Here is a 10,381-nt window from a genome sequence, read left to right as displayed (position 1 = left end):
AAAATCATATGTTTTATACATGTTCATGGATTTTCTTAGAACATCAAAATTTTGTTTTGAAATGCATGTGGGAAAATAGGCATGCAAAATTACCCAAAAATTGTCTAGAAAAGAAGAAACAGAGAAATGGCCAGCTTTCTCAGGAAACAGTATTGTAATTAACAATAAAATGCAGAGTTACTGATTCAAACAATAATAACTAAGGCATATATAACAATTCCCAAAACAATAAAGAAAAAGAAGTATTCAACAAAAGGAGAAAACTAGAATGATGTCCCCTCTACTCTGTTTAAATCAAACTCCCTTTTCAAGTCACAGCTCAGTTCCCATAAGCTCCAATAAACCTTTTTGGACTCACATGTCCTGAGTTCTTACAGCTGTAGAACTTGTTATTCGTACTCCTAAGTTTGTGCTTTCGTGATGAAAGTACTGTACTATTGTCCGTTGCAGAGATTTAAATTGTCATGTTTTCACATCTTCTGTTTTTGAGGGCAGAGAGCATGTACTGTAAGCCTCTTGTGACAGGCACACAGCCTCCACTTAAGCTTCACACGCAACAGGCACCCAAGCTTATGAATGAATAATAAACCGATGAAGAAACAAATGAACAAAGCAATAAATGAATGCTATAGATATCAGCAAAATAGAGCTTCTAGGGCTCTCAGTTTCCTAGCCTGGTCTCACACAAGGAAATTACATTGATTCAACTTAAAAATAAGGCTTTTGCTATACATGTGGTTTTATTAGCCTGGTCTGCTGTGACTGACATCTCTGGAAGGTGACCTGGCCGTTCCTAACAATGCCTTCTCATCCGCATGGATCATCAAACAGCCAAGAAAGGACGTCTGGTATGCATTTCAGATTTTATCCTTTGACTTCTATTTTTTCTCTAGTTCCTCACTCTTCTAGTGTTTCATAATGTGTGGTTATTAGATCACCTCATCAGATCATCCGTGGCCCTAGTTCATATGCAGATTCCTGGGCCAAACTTGCAGGCTTTTGAATCAGATTCTTGGGGATGATGATGTGAGATCTGCATCTCCTAGGTGATTCTTATGTACTCAAAGGTTCGAGAATCCCTTATTTAGAAGAACAAAGAAAGGCCAGGCATGATGGCTCATGCCTGTAATCCCAGTGCTTTGGGAGGCTGAGGCAGGTGGATATCTTGAGACCAAGAGTTTGAGACCAGACTGGGCAACACAGGGAGACCCTGGCTCTACAAAAATTAAAAAAATTAATTTGGCCAGGTGCAGTGACTCATGCCTATAATCCCAGCACTTTGGGAGGCCAAAGTGGATGGGTCACCTGAGGTCAGGAGTTCGAGACCAGCCTGTTCAACATGGTGAAACCCCATCTCTACTAAAACAAAACAAAACAAAACAAACAAACAAAAAAAACCCAGGCACGGTGGCATGTGCCTGTAATGCCAGCTACTCAGGGGGCTGAGGCAGAAGACTCGCTTGAACCTAGGAGGGAGAGGTTTCAGTGAGTCGAGATTACACCACTGCACCCCAGCAGGGGTGACAAGAGCAAAACTCCGTCTCAAAAATAACCACAAAATTAGCTGGGTGTGGTGGTGTGCACCACTAGTCTCAGCTACTTAGGAGGCTGAGATGGGAGGATCGCTTGAGCCTGGGAGATTGAGGTTGCAGTGAGCTAAGATCAGGCCACTGTCTTCCAACTTGGGCAGCAGAGCATGACCCTGTCTCAAAAATGATAATAATGATAATAAATTTAAAAAAAAGGGAGAAGAAAAATAAATGTGTTGAGTGCTTCTTATATGCTAGGTACTTGTATTTATGATAATGATACCTCCTTTGACGTTTACAATACCACTAAATGTAGACTTTATTCTTCTCTTTCAGTGATGAGTCTTAGACACTAATATATTGATAAGACAAACTGCCAAAGGCTCTTCAGTGAATTAGTACAAGCTTAGATTCCAAAGCAAATGCATCTGACCACCTCCCTGTGCCGTAACTCCCCCCAACCCCCCTGCACTGCCTCAGTTCTTCCCATGACACCACACTGCCTACTCCCACCTAGAGTGTCTTGTCATTTGCATGGATTCAAGGTTCCAGGTTCCAGTTGATTGATAACTTTCTATACTGACCCAAAGCGACCTCTGAGATGCTACTCCACAACTCATTTGGCACAAGAGTTAAAATGCTCAAAAAGCTGCTGGGAATTCCTTATCTACCTGTAGACATTACAAGGAGAACTTGTGCTTATAAGCTCTCCTCCAGCTGCAGTGCCACGTGAGCCAGGGCTATGTGTCCTCCACACTCAGTTTCCACACCTGCCTCTGACATACAGTGTGTGCACACGCGCGCATGCGCGCACACACATACACAGACGCACGATCACACCCGTGCCTTACCAAGCATTCTGTACAGACACGTGCTACCATGGGAACGTGGGCAGAAAATACGTAGTTGGTTCTCCTCTTTCCTTTGTAGATATTTTCAAAACAGTGTTTCTGTGGTGATATCATTTTTAGTATTCGTGTTTCCTTGACTACAGGTTAAGAATGCTAAAAAAAAAAAAAAAATGCTGAAACGCCTTGCGTGCCTTTTAGTAGGTCTTTCTCCACTGGGTTTTGTGGCTGAATGATTGTATTCCTATTCCTGAGTCAAAGTCTATTGTATTAATTATGTCATTCATTTCTTAGCAGTGAAGTCTCAGAATATGCTTGCAGAAAACATCTCTCTGCCCCGGAATTTGAGATCACATTTCCCTCTTTCCTGCATCAAGCTCAAGCTGCTCCTCTGCTTTCAAGGCCTGGTACTGCCCCACCGTTCTCTGCCCAAGCCCTCCTCTGCCATCTCTGTTCCAGACCCATGTGATACGGTGCTTCCAACCTCTATGCCCTTGTTCGTGCTAGTTCTAATCTGAGGTTCTACTCCAGTTCCTAACTGATCCCCCAAATGATGTTGAGCAGGTTGTTACAACTCTCTAGGCCTGTTTCTTTACTCATCATAAAAAGGCTCCACAGATCATAAAGGCTACCATTGACTAAGGCTTACTTTGTACATTGCCCTAAGTATTTTACATATTTTCTCACATCTTCCTAATACCCATTACAGGGAACATTACTGTTCCCATTTTCCAGATGAGGAAACTGAGACTAAGAGACTAAATAAATTGCCCAAAGGCATATAGCTAGTGAGGAACAAAGAAAGGACTAGAGCCTGGCTTTGCCTAATTTCAAACCCCATCCTTTTAACTACTTGCTAGGCTGTTCTTCAAAGACCTTTCCAATCCTGAAGTCTATGATTTTATGAACCTATTCAGCCTTCCTCATCCTTTAGCTCCAGTGCCGTCTGTTCCTTGGAGGCTTTGAATGACTATTCTGTAATGGATCTATCTTAGAATTCCACCCAATTGAACACTTGATTGTAAACCATCAGACGTTTCCCCATAATTTTTCAGTGGCTATTCTTGTCTTTCTTCCAGACAAAAGCTTGAGAAAAGGAGCCAATACTATTAGATAATAGTGGTCCTGGGCCACAATGCAGAAAGAGAAGGCACAGAGAGATCACCAGCATGTTTTTGGCGCCTGCGCTATATCCTAGGTGGTTTCATGCCATCTCATTTTCTCCTTGAAACATGTTTGCAATAAGTGTTAACAGTTTCATTCTTATAATGAGGAAGCTGAGGCCCAGAGAGGTTAACTAGCTTACTCCATCATAAGTGGGTGAAGAGAACTTAATAAAAGTCAGTCTGATTACAAAGCACGCATTTTCTACTATAGAAATCTGAACAGTAAAAGACAACAAACATAATTTCCTTTCTCTTTTAGCCATTCCTCTAAATATCAATATCATCTGGGTACTCAATACCACACAATATTCTAAATCACTATATTGTTATCAATGTCCAAACAGCTCCAAGAGTAAATACTGCGTGGAAATCGAGAACAGTGACGCTGAGCCAGTGCAGTAACGTGTTTACTTATGAAAATCATTCACAGTGTAGCCATTACAGATGTGCCCTGGAAAGCAATATAAATAATGGAGAAATAGTTATAAAACATTACAACTAATCAGAAGATTTCATTTTTACAGTTTCTGGTGGTTTCAGCACACCTTTCCAACCTGGTATTTAGCTACCTCATTTCGCCCATGCTACAACCATCTTATTTCCTGCCTCCATGCCCGTTTGTTTATTTTTCCACTTGAAATATCCTCTCCAATATCTCTGTCTCTTCAAATCCTACCTATATTCAAATATCACTTCTTCCCTGCAGTCTTCCTTAACCTCCTCCTTCCCATCTACTAGCTAGACCCTCCGCACATGCTAATCGACACACAGATGTTTTCTACCCCATATCTCATTCTCCTCTCCTTCCTGTGCTCACAAATAAACCACATTTCACAGACATTCATTTAATTGGACCATGTGGCGGGTTTATGCCAACAGAATGCAGACAGAAGTGATATTCATCATTTCTAGACTGTAGTGGTTTGAAAATATGTTCACAAATTCTTTGATACTACTTCTTTCAAGAAGTGGAGCTTGATTCCCCTCTTTTTGAGTGTGGATTGGACATAGTGATTCTCTTCTAAAGAACAAATATGGCAGAGGTGGCAGTATATGACTTCTGAGTCTAGATCATAAAAGCCATTAAGCTTTTGTTTAATGTTCTCTCTCTCCCTCCCACTCTCTCTCCCTCTCTCCCATATGACAGGACTGGCTCTGGGAGAAGCCTATGGCCATGGGTAAGGAAACTCAGTCAGCCCCATGGAGCGATCCACATGGCAAGGAACTAAGGCCTCCCGCAATAGCCATGTGACTGAGTCCTCTCTGAAGAGAAGCTTCACATCTCATTCAAGCCTTCAGATGACCGTGGCATGGGCAAACCTTGATTGCAGTCTCATGAGAGACCCAGAGCCAGAACCACCCAGCTAAGCTGCTATCCAATTCCTGACCCCATATAAATCGTGTTAATAAATATCTGTTGTAAACTAAGATAACAGATAACTAATAGATTAATAAGCAGGTTACATACAGGTTTGGTTACAAATCATTCCATACGGTATTTTACACAAACGCTGTTTTTTCCTAGTTATGTGCCTTGAAGTGAAAGCAGCTCTAGAAAGCCGAACAACAAAAGGATCCAGGACCTCGGCGTCATTTGGAGGAGTGGTACCCTAGAAAGCCACTCTTATGTTAAATCACAAATTTGGGACTTGTTTGCTATAGTTGTTACTGCTACTAATTCTATGGAATATACTCTCCTTTTTACTTCTCACAGCATTTATTGTTCTTTACCATATGTAATTATGTTTATGCAAATAACTACATAGGGTAAAGAACAATACATTTTGTCACTTTAGTCTATTAGTTGCTTTTTTAAAAAAAAAAAGAACATTGCAATTGTTTGACTGTATCCTCCAAAAGTCTGTGTTGGAAAATTAATTGCCATTGTAACAGTATTAAAAGGTGGGACCTTTAAGAAGTGAGTAGGCCATGAGGGCTCTGCCTGCATGAATGGATTCATGCTGTTATTTCAGGAATGAGTTTCTTTATAAAAGAATAGGTTAGGCCCCCTACATTTTCTCTGTTGCACGTTCTCTTGGCCTTCGGCCTTCTGCCTTCTGACATGGGATGACACAGCAACAAGGCCCTCCCCAGATGAAATCCCTCCATCTTGGACTTCTCAGCTTCTAGAACTATGAGCCAAATACATTTCTTTTCTTTATAAATTACCCAGTCTTTGCTTTGTTGTAGCAGCACAAACCGGACTAAGACACATGAAATGAGAAATGACAAGATGCTCAGCAGCATGTGCTTTGCCAATGTCTCTCAATTAACTCTCACTATCGCCCTCCAAAGTAAATGCTCTTATTACTCTGATTTTTCAGATATGAAATACGAGCTTGGGAGAGGTTAAGTGACTTGCTCATAGCCCAGAAGAGGCCAAGCTGACAAATCTGATGATCCCCAAACTCATGCCCTTAGCCATTCTGATATGCTCCCTCCCAGTGAGCCCTGCATCTCACATGGTGCCTAACAAAGTGTCTTACATACAGTTGTTGGTTAATTAATGTCAGCAACTACATGAATAAGTGAATGAAGAAGTAGCAACATGTTAAAAGGGGAAATGTCATAAAAGTTCACAAAGAACCAAAAAATCCCTTTGCTCTCAAACATTTTTTCCTCATACAAATGGCCCTTTTTACTTGTATGCCTCTGAACTTTAGGGTACTTTTGGCTAGAACACATAAAGAGACTCATTCACTGGGTGAAAAGCATGCTTGGAGAATACTAAGAAATTCTTCATAATGTCTGCATTTTTAGATCAAGAGCCTCAAGTGCTTCAGGACATCAAACAAATTTAGGACTTTTCTGAAAAGCCGATTCATTAAGGAAAGCTGCTGAAATCCACGGGCACCTTTTAAGGAGAGGAGAGGGACACAGTGATGGGTGCCGTTTCACTAGAAACCTGTGTCCATTCACAGCCAGACTGCGGAGACTCCGAGCATGACAGAGGCTTAATTGTTCTTGCCAGAACAACATGGTAATGGACTGAAAGAGTGGGTGCCCTGTGTACCGAGGAAGAAAGGCAGTAAATGAGTCCCTGGCACCGCCGCAGCAGGTCAGCCTTCACAAAGATGGGGACAGCACTCTCTGCCAAAAACCCAGTCTCAGCAAACTTGCTCTATGATTTAAAACTCTCAGATTTAAGCTAAAACAGCTATATTTCCAAAACATGCAGCCTGTGCACCATGTGAAAAGGAAGACTGTCCCTACCTCGGGAGTAGTTAAGTAATAAATAGTCTCAAACTCTTTTAATGAGAGCAATGCCCACGGCTTCCTTTCTGATTTGCTTGGAATTGACATTAGCCTCAAGTCATCACCCTGTCTCCACTTCGGGTTCATGTCTATGTCTATTCCAATTCTCCCCAAAGAAAGCTTACACTTTCCTTCTGTAAACATTTATTTTTCTGAAATGAAAAATGCTGTATTTCAACATTTAACTTTGGGGAAAGGAGCAGAAGGAAGGAGACATTTGTTTCCCATGCTCAGTTGTTTTTTTTTTTTAAACGTCATGTACTTACTACATTTTTTTTAAACAGGGTCGCTCTGTTGCCTAGGCTGGAGTGCAGTGATACAAGCATAGTTCACGGTAGCCTTGGCTTCCTGGGCTCAAGCAATCCTCCTGCCTCAGCCTCCTGAGTAGCTGGGACCACAGGCGTGGGCCACCACGACTAATTTTTTAATTTACTTTTTTTTTTTTGGTAGACATAAGAGTTTCACCATATTGCTCAGACTGGTCCCGAACTCCTGGGCTGAACTGCCTTGGCCTCACTAAGTGCTGGGATTACAGGTGTGAGCCACCATGCCTGGCTAATTTTAATTTTAATGTTAGAGAAGTTCATTAAGGTGATGATTATGACCACTTGAATCTTTGTTTTTGTTTTGTTTTTTCTATTATTGTTTCAAAGACATTAAATTTTTTTGAAAACTTTCATAACTATAACTTTCTGCCCCCAAACAACAGTTACTTTTCTCATAAACAAAACCCTTACTTCTCAGGGGCAAGTTCATTCCGTATGTGCTTTTTGGGGCAAATATTATAGAACACCTTCACTAAAAAAGAAGAGACCTCAGATTATTACAGGTTTTTAAATTTTAGTATGGCTTAAAGTGGCATAACCATGTAATATTATTTTAAATAGATCAGTGGTTCCCAACTGAGGGTGATTGCCTCCCAGAGGACATTTGGCCGTATCTAGAAACATTTTTGATTCTCATCACTGGTCAGGATGGGAGAGCGTCATGCCTAGTGGATAGAGGCCAGGGAGCCTGCTGCTAAGTATCTTGCAGCGCTTAAGACAGTCCCCACAACAAAGACCTACCTGGCCCAAAATGTCAGTGGTGCCCAGGTTGAGAAACCCTGACATAGATAGAATGACTCTATTGTATAATATATAGAAGAAGTTCACGCTGAAGTTATGCTCAGTAAGATGTTGGCAGGAGCAATCATTTCTTAATTGGTTGGGTGACACACCAAGTGTGAGGTTGAAAACGGCCAGATTTGGGGACACAAGTTTGTGCCCTTTCTTCTTGGATGTGCAAGGTACTTGATGAACGCTGTGAAATAGAATTGAATCAATGGTTGATCCTTTTTTCATTCATCTAATAAATATTTGTTCAATCTCTGCTATGCTATCAGATACATACGGTTTTTGGATTTTGTTGTTTTATTTTTTCATAGTTCACTGAACCCTTGAACTCCTGGGCTCAAGCAATCTTCCCACCTTTACCTCCTAAGTGGGACTACAGGCCTGTACCACAATGCTTGGCTTTTTTTTTTTGTATTATTTTTAGTAGAGATGGGGGTCTTGCTATGTTGCCCAGGCTGGTCTTGAACCCCTGAACCCAAGCAATCCTCCTGCCTCAGCCTCCTGAAGTGCTGAGATTACAGGTGTGAGCCACTGCAATGGCTAAACACAGCTTTTGAGAGAGATGGTGCTTCAACCATGAGCACACCTGTTCTTAGAAAAGTCCTGAGGCCATTTCTAAATACTGCAATCAATATTTTGGTCAGGGTATGTCTGGAGAGCTAAAATGAAATGAGAACAAAAATGAAATATTAAGGTACCTTTTATACTAAATGTGCATAAAATTAATTTCTACTGTGGATGATTTTGTCATGCTGGAATTAGAAATAAATTCCTACCCCTTGGGGAAAGCTAAGGCCTAAAAGGGCACCAATTCAGGGGACTCACTGAAGCTAAACAAGCCAAGCAAGCAAGTTAGATTTTAGGTCTGGGACACGGGTGGGAGGGCTTCTGGTACTTTCACTTTATAATATAATATCTAACGTGTCCCCACCCTAACCAGTTGTCTCAGGACAGGAGGTGCTCTGGGACTTCCCTTCACGTCTACAATGGCCGGAAGGATGTGAGCGTGTGGTCCCAGGGGCTGGACTTGGCTTCTCACTCGGAAGGGAGTCATCGGGAAAGTTCCCAAACCATTCCTCCCCGGGCAGTCATGAATTCACACTTAATTCCCCCCATCAAAGTAGGCCTCATGAAAATATTTTCCCTGAAACGTAAAAAACCCCAGCAGGATGAATCCTCTCAGAAGTTCTAATAGTTGTAGCATTATTGATCCATGAACAATTGAATTCTTTGAATTCGTGCCTAAGAACACAAAAGAAGCCCCTGAACTTTTTGCACAAGTCTCTGTGGAATTTTCTATTCCAACAAAAGCAAGTTACTCTTTTTAAATTATTATTTAGCAAGAATACCATTTCCAACCACCAGTGTAATCACTTAATAGAGTTTTTTTGTTTGCGATTCAGATTTTTTTCTAATAACAAAAAATGCAGCTACACAGCACTAAGCTCAGAAAAATATATTTACAAAAGCATATTGCAAATTTGATTCTCTTCTATTTTTTAGTTACCTTTAAGGAAAATCATAATTGGAAGAGCAGCAATGTCACCAACTACTGTGCCAAAATCAAAGCTGGTTCAGGGTCGGGTGAACCCATGGAGCTGAGGTCAGGGCAGAGGTAGCGTGTCCTCCCTGCTGGGCAGGAGTCTGCGTAAGAGTCCGTCTGTGTGCGTCCATCCTGGTTGTGAGCCCTTCCTAGTTGGCCCTGCTACCCACTCCCGACAGTCTTAGCTTAGAGCCTCCTCCAGTTCCAGAGGTGACCAAAGCCCCAGTCAGGGTCCAGACCTTAGAGTCTATCTCCAGGTTTAGCCCAGACCCTTTGGAGCCATGGGAGTAGTTTTGGGGTCCAGGATGCATCAAACAGTCTCCCATCAATCCAATAGCTACTCACATCCAAGGGCTTTGACTAGAACCAGAAAAATTACAGGAATGCAGCAAGCCATCTGCCTGGATGCATTCAGCCCTGGGTCAGTCACAATAGGTGTTCAGAACCCCTGGTCCTATGTAATCAATCAAAGACAGACATCTTCCACTGAGAACTGAAACCTCGGCAGGCTCGCTGGCTTTAAATCATGCCTGTGTCACTCTGGAGCTATGGAATGAGTTAAACCTCAGCATGCTCCTTGACTTTAACTCATTCCAGTTTCTCAAATGAGAACAAAGAAAACATCAGAAGTTATCCATCAACAGTGGAATACTCTCCACATTTGGCTAAGCACCGTATCTTCACTCTCCACTCAGAATTTCCCTTCACTTACAGATTTAATGCAAATCCTTTGTTTGGTTAAATGACGGCACACATGTTTGGTTTTTTATTTATAATGTACTGGGTTTACTGTGTGCGGGGCAGCGTCTGAAGTTCTTTATAAATACTAATGTATGCATATGTGTATTTATGTGTATATACATTTATAAAGGTACTACATATAGTATGCACATTTTTAACAAAATGTACACATCAAGGGGTTGCA

Source organism: Sapajus apella, unplaced genomic scaffold (assembly GCF_009761245.1).
Source record: "Sapajus apella isolate SASKATOON/1434 unplaced genomic scaffold, GSC_monkey_1.0 scaffold26, whole genome shotgun sequence".
NCBI classification, from domain to species: domain Eukaryota; kingdom Metazoa; phylum Chordata; class Mammalia; order Primates; family Cebidae; genus Sapajus; species Sapajus apella.
Note: the sequence above shows the minus strand (reverse complement) of the source record.